The sequence below is a fragment of the Sphaerodactylus townsendi genome, linkage group LG02, assembly GCF_021028975.2.
Source record: "Sphaerodactylus townsendi isolate TG3544 linkage group LG02, MPM_Stown_v2.3, whole genome shotgun sequence".
Classification (NCBI taxonomy): domain Eukaryota; kingdom Metazoa; phylum Chordata; class Lepidosauria; order Squamata; family Sphaerodactylidae; genus Sphaerodactylus; species Sphaerodactylus townsendi.
In genome coordinates, this window is record NC_059426.1 from 139,733,478 (window position 1) to 139,748,543 (window position 15,066).

The 15,066-nt window shown below is 40.2% G+C and overlaps 1 protein-coding gene across 4 annotated transcripts in view; it reads right to left on the reverse strand.

Moving 5' to 3' along the window:
• Positions 1–15,066, reverse strand: part of SLC25A21 (solute carrier family 25 member 21) — a 346,209-nt gene that overhangs the window by 190,831 nt on the left and 140,312 nt on the right. Inside the window, exon 1 of one of the 4 annotated variants that reach the window (XM_048487004.1) lies at positions 284–316. The exons of 2 other annotated variants lie outside the window; for them this stretch is intronic. The gene's annotated coding sequence lies outside the window, so the exon portion shown is untranslated. Of the gene's footprint in view, positions 1–283; positions 317–15,066 lie in introns of those variants that run through there. One more of the 4 variants, XM_048487005.1, reaches the window with a different exon arrangement.

Sequence of the window (15,066 nt, forward strand, 5' to 3'; positions counted from 1 at the left end):
ATAAACTTTCCAAGCAATTAAACATCAAGTTAACTGCATTTTAACAAAAAGATTTCTTAAAATGAATTAATTATCCTAGTTAGGTGCTTAACACTATAAAATTACATTTAAATAAAAAATAAACAATTTTAAAATCAAAGATTAAAATATAATTGCATTTCAGTCTTGCTTTAAATGCTAATTTTATACAGGCTTTGAATTTTTATAGAGACTTCCAATTATTAATCATTCCTCTCAGAAACGTGTGCTAATATATACAGTACAAGCATTCTCTGTTTCTTACCTTAAGCATCATTCCTGTCCATTATTAAATCCCATTATTAACAGTTTTGATATTGGTCTGCAACAACAATGGCTCGGCAATTGTCTTTTGAATAAAAGGAAAAAGAAACTTTGTTTTGAAGATCTACTGTGTGAATCATCTAGAAGTTTGGAGAGGAATATTTCTCAAGAGTCATATGAAAGCTAAAGATAATTTCCATATACATATTACCTAATATTTGTTTAACTGGACAGAACACATTCAACAAGCTTCAGTTCAACGTTACCTTTTCCTTTTATTTGCATTACCTTTGTCTTCTACCAAAAAGGTAAAAGGGTTGTAGTGTCACCTAGTGGATAAAGGTAGAAGAAATATCTACCTAGTTTGATTTCTGATGTTTAAGAAAGTTCAAAATATATTAGTTAAATTAATGTCTGCATAGACATGATTAATGATCAAGTGGACCTTAATGGGGTTTAACTGCTATGACTCCATTGCAGTTATGTAAGTTGGTTCCTTTGCTTTAAAGGTATATTTTAGTTATTCAATACAAAAAACAAAATATGCATCTACATTTCAAAGAGTTTGTGAGGAGCTGCTGGCCATTTAAATATTTTTATTAACAAAAATCCATCCAGATCTTTCACCAGTAATTGTATTCAAGATGGTTTACAATAAATCTTCGAACAATGATAAAAATACAAGAATTATAAAATGATAAAACAATGATAAAAACACAGTCTCTTAGGAAGACCTTTCTGTCTGGGCTGTTCGACAGTGGAATTCACTGTCTCAGAGAGTGGCGGAGTCTCCTTCTTTGGAGGTTTTTAAACAGAGGCTGGATGATCATATGTCGGGAGTGCTTTGATTGTGTGTTCCTGCATGGCAGGGGGATGGGCTTGATGGTGCTTGTGGTCTTTTCCAACTCTATGATTGTATGATTTATTTTTCATATGAGCATTCTTCATCACTGCATGCAGATTCTTGAATGTAAACTGTATGGGTATGCACCAATAGTTTTTCTGTGTTTTTCAGAATAGGGTTTATTAGACCCCAGAATTTATGGAGAATCTTAAAAAGCCAAATTCCAATACTGATATAGGTTTTTCCTGGCTTTTTCAATGTATCAAAAATTTCTGGTCTATTAAACCAGATGATAATTTTTTGTGAGGCTTGGGGGTGAGAGATTCAGTTAGAGCCACCAAATTAGCACCGTAGCTGTAGGTGACTCTCCTTACAAGACCCCCTCCCAAATTCAGTAAAGACTGGGTGACGGGGTCCAATTTTATTTTATTGGATCCCCTGAACCAATTTCATTGGACTCAATTTTATTGGACCCCTCCCTTTCTCCCTGCAGGGTGTGTGGGCCATGACCAGACAGGCTCCTCCCCCTTCCCTCCCCTTCCTTCAGGGTGGGTGTGCCATGACCAGATGGCAGGCCCCTTCCCCCTCCTCCCTACCCCTACCTTCTCCTTCCACCCTCCCCTCCCTCCCCCTTCTCCCCAGGATGGGTACTCCACAACCAGATAATCTTCTTATCCCCAAATTGAGAAATGGGTGCCTAAAGAATTAGACCCCCTGACCCAAACTTAACCAAACTCAGGAGCTCTCAGGTGGAGAGGCACCTAAAGCTAAATTGAACTTTTGGTGCCCCTACCTAAAATGAACAGCTCCCCCATAGCCCTGAAATTTCTTTTCCAAAGAATGCATGTTGGTGAAATTTTTTCCAACCATTGTGAGAACAGTGGGAAAATTTGTCTCAGCTCAGTTCTCTGGTCTAAAATTGCTAGACTGGAGAGTGGGGCTGTTTTTTTGAGGCAGAGGCACTAAATTTTCAGTGCGGCTGCAGGTGCTTCTTCTTATGTGAGTCCCTAAGTTTGGCTAAGTATGAGTCAGGCAGGTCTAATTTTACAGGAATCTAGTTTTCCTCTGTTTGCGGGCTCATAGAATTGGACCCCTTGATCTTGTCTTCACCAATCTTGGGGGTTCAGGAAAGTCACCTGCAGCTACACTGCAAATGTGGTGGTTCTGCTTCAAAAAAATTACCCTCCCAAACCGTGCAAAAACAATAGGCCTGAAAAAGCTGAAAAAAATCCAGAAAAGAAATTGGTTTGTCTTTTCAGCTCTATTAAAATTGGGCCTCTTTTGTTTTCTACTGAAAAAAAGCCAAAGTAGCTTTTTTCAGTTTGTCGTATCTGAGTGTACACCCCAAATTACAAAATTCCTATTCACATAGGCCTAATTTCTATTATTAAACTGTCATAGAAAAAAGGGAGAGAGATCCTAGGTTGCCTATTCACATGGGCATGGATCCTCTAGGTTCTAATTCACACTCAAAATTTTATTTGTGGTGAGGAAAGGTGTATGAGACTCACCCTCAAGCTCTATACAACATTCACATCAGAAGTGCATGGGAATGGCTCACCAATGGTTCGGTAATGCTCCAGGATACCACAAATGTTCCACTGTTGCTCTATGGTTTCCCTAGACATTCCTTGTTTCCATCCCTTTCTATGAATTTTATGAATTTTGTTATTCTAGCACAGTTTTAAGTACTTCAGCCCTACTACATAGCTCCAAGAAGTATCATGAATGGAATAATATTGCCCCCCTGCCAAAGTAATAGTTTAGCCAGCTGTCTTGGAATTTGAAACAATTCTATTATTTGTATTTCACACTGTTATCGTATGTGAGAATGATTTCATCTCATCGAACTTTAAAAAAATTCAATCTATTGATTGTTTTTATTTGTAAGGTGAGATGCATAAAAACAAAACAGGTTTTCATCTTTCAGATTTGTATTAGTGGTTATCTTGAACGCTTAAGTATGAAGTCATCTGAACTGGAATTACTACACAATTATGATTAATTTCAGATCATCTTGCATTCATAAAACTCTTTTGACAAGATGCTGAATTTTTAAACTATGTTAGCAGATGGATTGCAAAATTAGGAATTTCGAGCCAAACTCACAAGAGGTCAATGTTATCACTGTTTATAAGAGTTCTTTTTTCCCCAAAGTCCTTGGAACAAGAACCAGCACAGCAGCAGCTGTGAAAAGCGCCAAAGTGTGAGGCACAAACAAGGACAGAAGAGATTCATAATAGCAACGGGATTTGCATGCATGCCTCCCCCAATAATGAGGGAGTGACTGTGGATTGTATGGGTGTGTTACTAAGTAGTTATGCATGGATTTCTGCATGGGGAGGTATATGCCAAATGCCAAAATTCTACTCAGTACTGGAAGCAAGTGAGAACACTGTATGCATTCAGAACTCTTTGCTCATCCAGATGCTACATTTTACCTTCTTGTTGAAATAATATATTATATACCAGTCTCATCACACTTGGTGCCATTATTTTAAACAGTTACAAGGTGGAACACAGTCTTTTCACAAACTGTAAAATGCATTCCAATCATTATTGGACCGTTATTGTTACATCACTATAATTGAAGTGAAATAAATTTGTTACTGTGGTAAGTTGTATGGATTCAGACACTGGAAAGCAAACACTAGAAAGTAGCTACAGCACTATCATAAGCTCTTTTAAAATATTCATTAATATTTGAATGTGTTCTTAATGTCAGCAGACTAGCATGCATAATATAGGCAGGACTGGATCTGGTGATGGTCAACAAAATGCTACCCAATCGGCCCCCATTATTTTGAATTTAATTTAATTTTCATTCATAGTCCACCTTTCTCAATGGGAGTGAAAGCAGATTCAAGTGTGATAGAATTTTTCAGACAATGAGTATGCTGATTACAGAATATAAAGATATTCAATCTGCAGATTACAAAGTACAATAACAAAATTTTAATCTAACAACAAAGGTTCCTAGTAAGACATCATGTGATGAGGCAGGGATTCAACAAAATGCAAAAAAACAACAACAACACCCCACCCCATATTATCCTTTGCAGGTGCATCATCTTGCTTCTACAACAATAAATCTGGATCCAGAATCACCCCTAGGTTCTTAACCAAGTCACCAAGAAGAAGCAGAAGAAGAGTTTGGATTTATATCCCCCCTTTCCCTCCTTTAGGAGACTCAAAGGGGCTTACAATCTCCTTGCCCTTCCCCCCTCACAACAAACACCCTGTGAGGTGGGTGGGGCTGAGAGAGCTCCGAAAAGCTGTGACTAGCCCAAGGTCATCCAGCTGGCGGGTGTGGGAGTGTACAGGCTAATCTGAATTCCCCAGATAAGCCTCCACAAGAGACACTTGGACCCCATTAAAAGTTCGGAGCCTTTGCCTTTCCAGTCAGCATAACCTCCATATTGTCAGGATTCAGTTCCAACTTCTTTCCCCTTACAACACCAAGACATATGTTCAGGGACACTATCCTACAGCACTGTTACAATGGAGTAAGAAATGCCAGGCAAGCTATGCTTTGATTCCTTATTTTATCTTGCCTAGTTACTCAGAAAAACGAGCAGCCACTGCTGCTAGGAGGGTGCAAAAGTGAGGAGAAGATTCAATCTTTCCAAAAGAGCACTGTCCTTCCAGTGGGACCTAATTTCATCCCATCAATCACCTTGAAAAAGAAGAAATGTTGGGACTGCTTCTACCATGCAGGAGAGGAGTCTCAGTAGCTTCCCAGCAATGGCAACCACCCTTGTTAGTGCTCAATCAGTTTAGAAAAATTATCAAAAGGTAACATAAAAGAAATGTTTTACACTTATTCATAGTACAAAGGAAGTGGATAGCCAGAACTAGGTCTTTGCTTCCCAAAATAGTAGAACTCAAGAACCCCCCAATTAAATATATGGGAAGTAGACTTATATCATCAACAGCTATTTGCCATGGCAGCTAAATTGACCCTTCATCTTCAGAGGCAGTAAACATCTGAATGCCAGTTGCTGAGGAGACAACAGCTGAAGGGCAACAGCTGAGGGGACCAGTGGATATTTCAGAGCATCTGATTGGCCAAAGTGGAAAATAAGAAACTTAACTAGAAGGGATATTGGCTGAGTCGTATGGACATAAGAGACCTGATGGGGCAGACCTATGTTAAGTACCTTTAAGACCCATTTATTTCAATGGAAGCAAGTTAAGCATGGACACTCCATATTGATAGAAAAATTGGGAGGGGGGCTCACATTGCAAAGACATCTCCACAATCAAGGCAAACATTCTTTAAGGATTAAAATAGTATTAACAAATTCCAATAAGACTACAGACACTAATTGTAAATGGACACATACTTTTAGCTCCATCCCTTGAAGTCAACATGGAGAAAGAATATATTTTCTTTATTTTTAAAAAATCCTAATGAACTATCCTACCTATATAAAACTGCCCACCATATAAAACAGAATCAAACAATTAGATTGTTTTGTAATATCTGAAATAACTTGGTTGACTGGGAATAACAGATGCGAAATGAACACAAATTTGTATTTGATAGTAGCAGTTAGCAAGCTGGACTCTGAGATTAACAAGCCCAAAAATGATTGCGGGGATTAATGGTAGTAACACAATTGGAAGCTACAGAACCTGAGACAGCCAGACTTTTAGAGAGAAAAACAATAGGATTATGTGTAATTTTCATTCCTTCGTGTGGATGTAGCTAGCCAGAGCAAGGTTGTAGTCATTCACATCTGGGAGGAAAATGGTCAATCAGAAGGTCAGGTAGTGTAACCAAAAGAATGAATGATGTGTTTGTGTGTGTGTGTGTGTGTGTGTGTGTGTGTGTGTGTGTGTGTGTGTGAGAGAGAGAGAGAGAGAGAGAGAGAGAGAGAGAGAGAGAGAGAGAGAGAGAGAGAGAGATTTGTTCCTTTTGTCATACTTTCTGCTCTTCTGATTGATTTGGTCATACTATCTGCTTTCTGGCACACTACTTTTCCTTGCAATTAAAGTCCACAAGGACAAGGCAGTGAATATAAAAATACAAAAAACAATTTAAACAATGAAAAATGCAATTAAAATATGAAATTCAAACACATAAACAAACACCGCTAGAAGGAGGGCCAATAACCATTACTGTGGCATGCCACATGAAACAAAGTCTTCAGCTGCTGGCATATGATACTTATACGAAGAGACAGATGAAACTCCCTAGGGAGTGAGATTGCCCATCTAGCCTCAGATGGCAGCAACAACCAAGCAAGGTCGTCAAGGGAGGCTGTAGTGAGTGGATAGGTTTGTATGGGAGAAGGCAGTCCTTAAGGTAGGTTGGTACCAGGCTATCCATTGTGGATATTCAGCATTTTTAAAATACATATGCTCCAGACATATCTTATGCTATGGTTTAAGATATTTCACTCTATATATACTGGAATGGTGAATAGGAATACATCCATTGTCCATACCCCTAACTTCAACATGTTGATTAATACAAAATATAGGTATGTGGGCATTTGTGTTGTGGTCAGGGTGGGTCCCATCACAGTGGCATTCCGCTAATGGTGACATGGGGTATCCCGTGTCCCTGGGCACATGTCATTTCGTTATGGGTGGGGGGTGCCTGGTGCCAGTCTAGTCTTTGCACCCGGTCTCTCCTGTAGCGTGGTGACCTGGCTGAAACCCGATGGCTTCCCCTGTGCCAGGGCACTGCTTGCCGGCTAAAAGCTGATCACTGTGGCCGCAGGTTGGCTCCCAACCCCCCAGGTAGGCCAGGAGCTGGCCTACTGCCACAGCACCCATCCAAGCCACCTGCAGCCAGCTGCCGAGCCCCGCCCCTAGCCTCCCTGCAGGCCGCCGAGCCCTTCCTAGGGAGGCCAGGGTGGGAAATGAGGCATTGACGTGCATTCCAATCCCTAGGCAATTATGTCAAAGGATATTTTATTAATCATGCATGAAGGCATGGAGGGAATTTATCTACTGTGCAATTTGCTGATGCAAACAAATTCACCCAAGCTGAAATTAGTCCTGGAAGACAGTGATCCTCTTTTTTCAGATGACACTCTTCTTTTCATCCTGGAAAAACAAACACCATGTCATCTTACCAAATGATGTCAGTAAATCTAGTGACATCTAATAATTTCCAGACAGCAGGTTAGATGCAGTGATCTATCAAAGCTAGATGCTGGAAGATGAAGATTTTTTGCTGTGTACCCCTCCACCAAGCAGTCATTTCTGACCCCTGAAATGTTTATTACTGGGGCCACATGGGGATTTCTGTGAAAGGGAAAGGAGGCAGAATCCATTCTTTGTTTCTTTCCATCTTCTGTCAGTGGAAATGCACTTTCAGAAAAGAGAAGATGACATTATTTTGTCCCCCCTTTTTTCATGATAACCCCCAACCTGCACAGGGTGATGAATTCAGGGACTGGAAAGGGTGGTTGGGTGAAGGGGAATGCAGCAAAAATCCACTCACCTTATATGGTCAGATTCCTGGATCCAATTCAGAAAAACAAAAGTTTAAAGGAAAATGCCCAGTCACCATTCATTTACTAATCAAAAGGTTTCTGTTCACAGACACAAATAAGCCAGGACTGTCATCCTAAATGTGAAGTCTGGAGATTTGATCTCACAAATGGTCTCCAGACTACAGCGTGGTATAGTGGTTAAGAGCAGGTGCACTCTGCTTTGGAAAACTGGGTTTGATTCCCCACTCTGCCACTTGAGCTGTGGAGGCTTATCTGGGGAACCAGACTAGCTTGTGCACTCCAATACATGCCAGTGGGTGACCTTGGGCTAGTTCTTTGGAGCTCTCTCAGCCCCACCCAGTGTTTGTTGTGAGGGGGAAGCGAAAGGAGTTTGTAAGCCCCTTTGAGTCTCCTTACAGGAGAGAAAGGGAGGATATAAATACAAACTCTTTTTCTTCTTCTACAGAATTTTTAAAATGTCTTCTTTCTTTAAATTTATTCCACTTCTCTTGGAGAAAATGGCTGTTTTTGAAGGTGGACTGCATGGCATTATACACTAAATCCCACCCTCCCAGGCTCCACCCTGAAATCTCCAGGTATTTCCAAACTAGGAGTTGGAACCCATGGACTCCTGGCACCTGTCAAAGCTGAAGGAAGATTTCTTGAAGACTGACTTGTCTTTATGTAGGAGATATTTTAATAGTTTTCATCTATTGTTGACCAGTTGTGCATACATTTATGGCCATTGGTTTTAGAATGTAGTTGTACTTTCAAATTAAGTGCTCGTAAACTGCATGCAATTAATGTTTTTGTCTTTGAAATTATTTTCTTCAGGACAGCCTGGTATCAAAAGGCAGCACAAAAATATTCACGTAAAAAAAACATACAAATAATTTTCCATCAGTGCCCTGAGCCTCCTGCATGAAGCATGAGATGGTCACCCTTTTGAAAACGTGATACCCACCCAGTATCTTACATTATTTACAGAATGTCTGTCCTTAATGGAAGAACTGAAACCATCAAGATGATAGTCAAAGGATGACCACCATGAAAAATATTCTGTAATTTAAAATGTAATAAAATCCGGAAGGCGAGAATAGTAAAGAGCCCTTGCTGAAGCCAGAAGACAATTCACCTACAAGGCCTTTCATAACTCATATGAGAGTATTATGTTAGAAGAAGAAGAGTTTGGATTTATATAGAGACTCAAAGGGGCTTACAATCTCCTTGCCCCTCTCCCCTCACAACAAACACCCTGTGGTGAATAGCAAGACTTCACTCTGCTTACTACATATCTAACGTTCAGTCGGGGTGCAAGTGTTGGACTATGATAGATGTCCTTAATGAATTGTTGACACAGCCTGACTTGCCTAGTCAAGCTTTTCATATTTCACGTACGTCTCTTCATGTTTCATTACATAACAGCTTATTTTACACATCTCACCTCTGATGGGGCTGCCATTTAAGGGAACCTGTTTCCACAGTAATAAAAAGCCAGAAAGGCCCTCCTAAGTCAAAGGTCAAATGGAGTCCATTTATTCTTTCTTTCTGTCTTTTCTTTTTTAATGCATTCAGCTGTGCACTGCCACAAGTTAGTTAGCACTTCTCTCCAGGGACTTTGGGATTTTTTTCCTCCTTGTCCTTCGAAACAACCCGTAAATGATAATGAAATGCTTAAAGCAATACCAAAGGATATCCAGTTACACGTACCTGGACAGTCTGGCAGCATACTGGGTAACAATAAACGAGTGTTCTTAAGTCACAGCATTTCACTGGAAATGAGGCAGAACTTGTGTATTTTAACAGCTTTTTACAACTTGTAACCACTAGCAAATTTATTTTACTTGCTCGGGGAAGTCCAGTGAAATGCCCCTAATTTAAACTAAAGGGTCTTTCAGCCTTGAAGACAAAAACCATTTCTGCTGAGCACCTGAATATGTACAGGTGAATCCAGAAATTTGGAATGAAAGATAGCTTGTCTTCTGGCAAGTCTGACTCACTTCCAGCACTGTGATCATTTATTATCCAGAAAAGAAAGCTTGGCTTTCTGCTCTGCAAACACAGTGGTGGTCTTCGTTTCATGATTAATAGATTCACCATGTCTGCTTGAAAATGCATGATGACATCGAGTTTTCCAAAATGCCCCTTCAGTGCTTCCCCTCCACAACACTCACACCTGATGATGTTTTTAATGCAAATGCTACAAAGAGTCAACACCTAACTCTACATTAGTTTTTTTCTTCAATTTGTTACACCGAGGGACTTGCTGAAGTATATTACCCTAAACACTAATGATTCACACAAATTTAAGTAGAGATGAAGAAACTTCCTTTTAATTGAACAGGGTATTATACTATTTGTACAGTAATAGTAGAAACAAACTATTTCTATCGCTGTGATGTAGATTTTCGATCATAAATGTGGGTGGATAAGTGTACATGCTATGTACAGCAACACATTTTCAACTTTTTTTAAAAAATAGAAAACTGTTGTGGGTTACATTCTCAACTCCTTCAGAAGGACAATTTGTTGACCATTCCAGTCACAGAATATGCAAGTGTGTGAATAATGCCAGTCAGCTCAGCATTGGGGTGGTATTCTTTGGAATATTCAAGTCTAGGGAATCCAGGATGACAAAGGGCTAACAAACAGACAAGATCTGGAAGGAATTCTAGGCAGATGGTAGGAAATAGGACTCCGCTGAGGAAAGACAAGGTAAGTATCAACAAAAGGGCCTAAGCCAGATTTGTTTTGGAATGCAGAATCTTAGATGAGTCCATGAATCCATGCAAAAAACATTGAGCCGCAGTCTTTTCATACTTCTGTTTTGCTGGATTTCTAGGTGATTGGGAATTCTCCTATAAACTCTGATAATGATGTAGATCCGCATCAGGGCATCTGTTTTGATCACAGAAGTTCCCAGGTTCAATTCCTGACACCTCCACTTTTCAAAAATCAGGTAACAAATAACATGAAAGATCTGAAATCTTGGTGAGCTGCTGCCAATTAAAATAGACAATACTGATCTTGATAGATCAATAGCCAATCTCAATGGAAGGCAGATTCATGTATTAACAATTCCCCTAAACAAACAAACAAACATAACCAGCTGTTGTGCTTTTTCCAGGCTGTGTGACTGTGGTCTGATAGTTTTTGCTCCTAATGCTTCACCTGCATCTATGGATGGCATCTTCAGGGACATACTGGAGCAAAAACTACCAGACCATGGCCACACAGCTTGGAAAACCCAAAGCAGCCAGTTGATTCCAGCTACAAAAGCCTTTGGCAATGCCTCAAACAAACAGAAATTGAAGTGCACATTAGCTGTAGCATGGGTAGTGTAGGGCTATTTTATCTTCGCACTTCCAAGGATTGTCCAGCATCTACATGCTTGCTCTCAGTTTTGCCCAACAGCAAAAGAGAAATGAATGATGCCAGGGATGTCCAACAATTCTGATGTGGCCACAGCTACTGTTGCTGCTCTGCCTAGGCTTTACTTCCCCCTCCGAATCCTTCACGCCCAATTTACAGCCAGCTGTGTATTTGGTGCTGAGTGATGACATCATTCCAACTGTGCTCTCCAGCTGACATCCCTCCTCCCTGTTGCTTGCCACTCCATCTGGCATCCAGTATTTTTGACACTGGGTCGTTAAAGCCTATCCTGTTATGACACGTGACATTTGTGATGGTAAGCACCCTTAATTTTGTTTTTCAGAAATGTAATTCAAGATCAGTTTTAATATCTGGTGTATTTTTTTTAAAAAAAATCAAAATTCTTTATTTGGAGAAATTTCTTTTTAAAAATAATGCCAATAATAATGCATTTCATGGTAGTCCAAACCAAGCTGAAGGGTCAAGGGGTATAAAGAGAATGGTTCCAGAAAAAACAAAAACAGGCAGTTCAAAAACTCCTTTTGGTCATACATTTTGGTACTGGTCAATAAACTACAGCACCATGTGTAAACAAGGCATTCCTTTCAACTTTATGTCAGCCTTTAAAGAAAAAGGTCGATTAGTCATTACAAATGAATGTTCTGTGCACCTGTAAAATCTGATGTGCATTCTTCCGAGTTTTATTTCAACAGTATGTCTGTCAGAATAACCCCCCAACTGTTAAAGCTAAAGTTAACATTAGAAGTCTTCCATATGCCACAAAACTGAATTAATTTCATACAGTACATGAGTGTTGTAAGAATTACTATGTGAATTTATGCACTTTGTTATGATGGTTCAGACATATATAAATCTTTTCAAAACTACGTTCCAGGACTGACAGATTCATGATACATACACTAAATTATTCTGGAAGACAGAGGGACCAAAACTAAAACTTCACTCACATGGATTTAATGAAAAATAGTGCAGTGGACTCATAAACAAGACTTCCCAAAAAAAACCAACAGACATTAAAGCTTTTAGGACCAGAATGTGGGCATCTTTTAATCCTTTACTTCAGCATAACTCAGAGACTCTGCACTAGAACAGCAACCAGAACAACTGTGCTGAAGCTTTGGGAGGTCTCTTAACTGGCCCAGGAACTCAGTTCAAATGATTATTTTGGAATTGGGCCCAAGCGAGACCCTTCCATTACCTATAGAAGTGAAGAACCTTTGCACAAGTCAAAATAACTTAATTTACTCTTATAGTTGCCTCCAACAAATGTGCAGAACACAGAATTCTAACTAGTTATATCTCTAATGTTTGTTCTTGCCTGGCTCCGAATATGAAGTTATCCATCCAGTAATATTAATCAGATTAAAATCTGAACACTTGAGCCTTCTTCAGAGTAGCAGCATGACATAGTGGTTAAGAGCAGAGGACTCTACTCTGGAGAACCAGGTTTGATTTGCCCACTCCTACACACAAGTGCAGACTCTAATATGACTAAATGGGTCCCCTCCTCCTCCACATGAAGTCCTCTAAGTGACCTTGAGTTAGTCACAGTTCTCTCAAAACTCTCTCAGTTCCACTTACCTTTCTGTTGTGGGAAGGGGAAGAGAAGGGAAGGTGCAGTGAGCACTGGTACTCCCCCCCCCCCAACACACACATTGGATTGCACAGTTAGTATGCTGGCAGCTGCTGATGTGCATCATGGGCTAGAAAATGTTTACAGAGAGAAGTTTTTCTCTCTTTCTCACAATACTAGAACCAGGGGGCATACATTGAAAATGAGGGCGGGGGCGGGGGGGGAGGGAATTAGGACTAATCAAAGGAAACATTTCTTCACACGTGTGATTTGTGTTTGGAATATGCTGCCACAGGAGGTGGTGATGGCCACTAACCTAGATAGCTTTAAAAGGGGCTTAGACAGATTTATGGAGGAGAAGTCGATCTATGGCTACCAATCTTGATCCTCCTTGATCTGAGATTGCAAATGCCTTAGCAGACCAGGTGCTCAGGAGCAGCAGCAGCAGAAGGCCATTGCTTTCACATCCTGCACATGAGCTCCCAAAGGCACCTGGTGGACCATTGTGAGTAGCAGAGTGCTGGACTAGATGGACTCTAGTCTGATCCAGCAGGCTCGCTCTTATGTTCTTATCAGCCTCAAAGATCAGTGGGCACTGCACTGACCTGCCTTTTGAGGCATCTGTCTCTCCCCATCACATCACTCCCTTGGCTTTCCTGATCTTTGGAGGGTTTTTTTCCTCCCTCTTTTGATACCACTGTCACAGTTATTAAAATTAAGATACATGCATTCTCTTAGCATGGCAATACGTCAAGCAAGGAATTCAAAGAGATGTGTGAACACACAATTCCTCCATCTCTCACTCTGTACATGACTTAGGCAGGTTTTTTAACTTACAGTGTTGTAGTGCTCTAAAAGTTACTTCAGCAGTCTTCATCAGGAGCCCAAGAGTGAGAGCTCCTTCTTTTCAGATTGAGCCATCCAAAGAGAACTCCCCACTCCATATCAAGGTATTATATTATTTCTGTATTATATTATATACATTGCCTATTTCTACCTCAAGTCAAAGAAGGCTTTCCTGAAACCTCAGGGGTGATACCTTCTAGTATCTTTCACTTCCCACATCTCTATCCACTTCAAGGTACCAGCTTCCACTTGGAGGTGTGACTTGACTATTCCAATATCTCTGGCTGAAGGGGGGGCAGTTTCAAAACCACTGCTGGGTGAGGCTAGAGAACAATTGGCTGCTCTTCTTTATGTTCTCTGTTAGGAGAAATAAACGTTTTAAAACTAAAGGTGAAGATTTTTCTCCACAGTTGCCATTGCACAACTACCCAAAGCTTCAGGGAAGGAACTTGGGAAAAGAATGGCCTCCCCTATTGTCTTTGCTACAACCGCCAGGCTAGGTAAATGGGAAGGGGAAGAAGAGGTGAGACTGAATAGGCAAGTTCATGGAAGAGCTTTTAAACCCTGTAGTAATGAAGTCATTGGGAACATGATTAGGTCTCAAATTCAGAATTTTTGGAAAATGGCTACATTTGCCAAATCAAATTCTTAATCAAACTGAGGTGACTTCACTAGTTTTAATAATTTCTGTTTGTACTGCAGGGGTAATAAAAGAACCACAATTTAGGGTTGCCACTTACCAAGTGGAACTGGAGGAACTCCCTCAACCCCCTTATCTGTTCTCACTTTGTCAAGCAGCAGAGGAAAAATAGAAATGTCAGAATGGAATCTCCCAACACCATGCTGTCATTTCCAGCCACATAGCCAGAAGTGACATAACTGCATTGCCAGCAACTTTAGCCCTTATTTGAGACTCGGTGGTAAACCACAGATATTCAGGTGAATGCTACAGCACTAGCAATGTCACTTCCCATTATATTTCCAGAAGTGATGATGTTGGGAGGAGGCACTTCTGAGTCTTTGCCCCCAAAGTCTGCTATATGTTATCTGCCAAGAGCTCACACCCCTATCTCAAAGTAAATTTCCTCCTCTGAGCAACTCAGCATTCAGAGAATGCTGTTCTCCTTTGTATTGATTAACAAGTTATTTGAAATCTGGAGTTGCACTTCTGAAATCACATGTATGGAAACAATTATACAGAACTAGGTAGGCACTAGGACTCAAATGGAGTATTCTAAAACAAAGACAGTGGTGAATGAAGTTACAATTTTGGTTTTTTCTTTTGTTGAGAGAGCATAAACAAAAGTATTTATTTATTCACTCAGTGTCAAATCCAGTCTTCTCCAATACAGACCCAGTCACTTTGGGGATTGCAGAAACATTGCGAATGAATAGGCCCATTTTCATTTGTCCTCCTCAGACTAAAGTAAGACAATTTACTCTTTTCTTATTTTTCCTGGAAGTATTTACAAGTTACAAAAGAAGCACAAGCTACTATTTATAGTTACTCCCTGAGCTAGGGAAAGCAGAATCAGGAAGCCATCTTTTGTGTAATCAATACAATTCAAGAGTATGGAAAACAGAAAACAACAGTTTTGAAAAGAAAGCTTTGTGCTGGACTTGCTTTGCTGGCCTTAAGAATTGTTTCAGTTGGATCAGGCACTTATTGCTTGCTC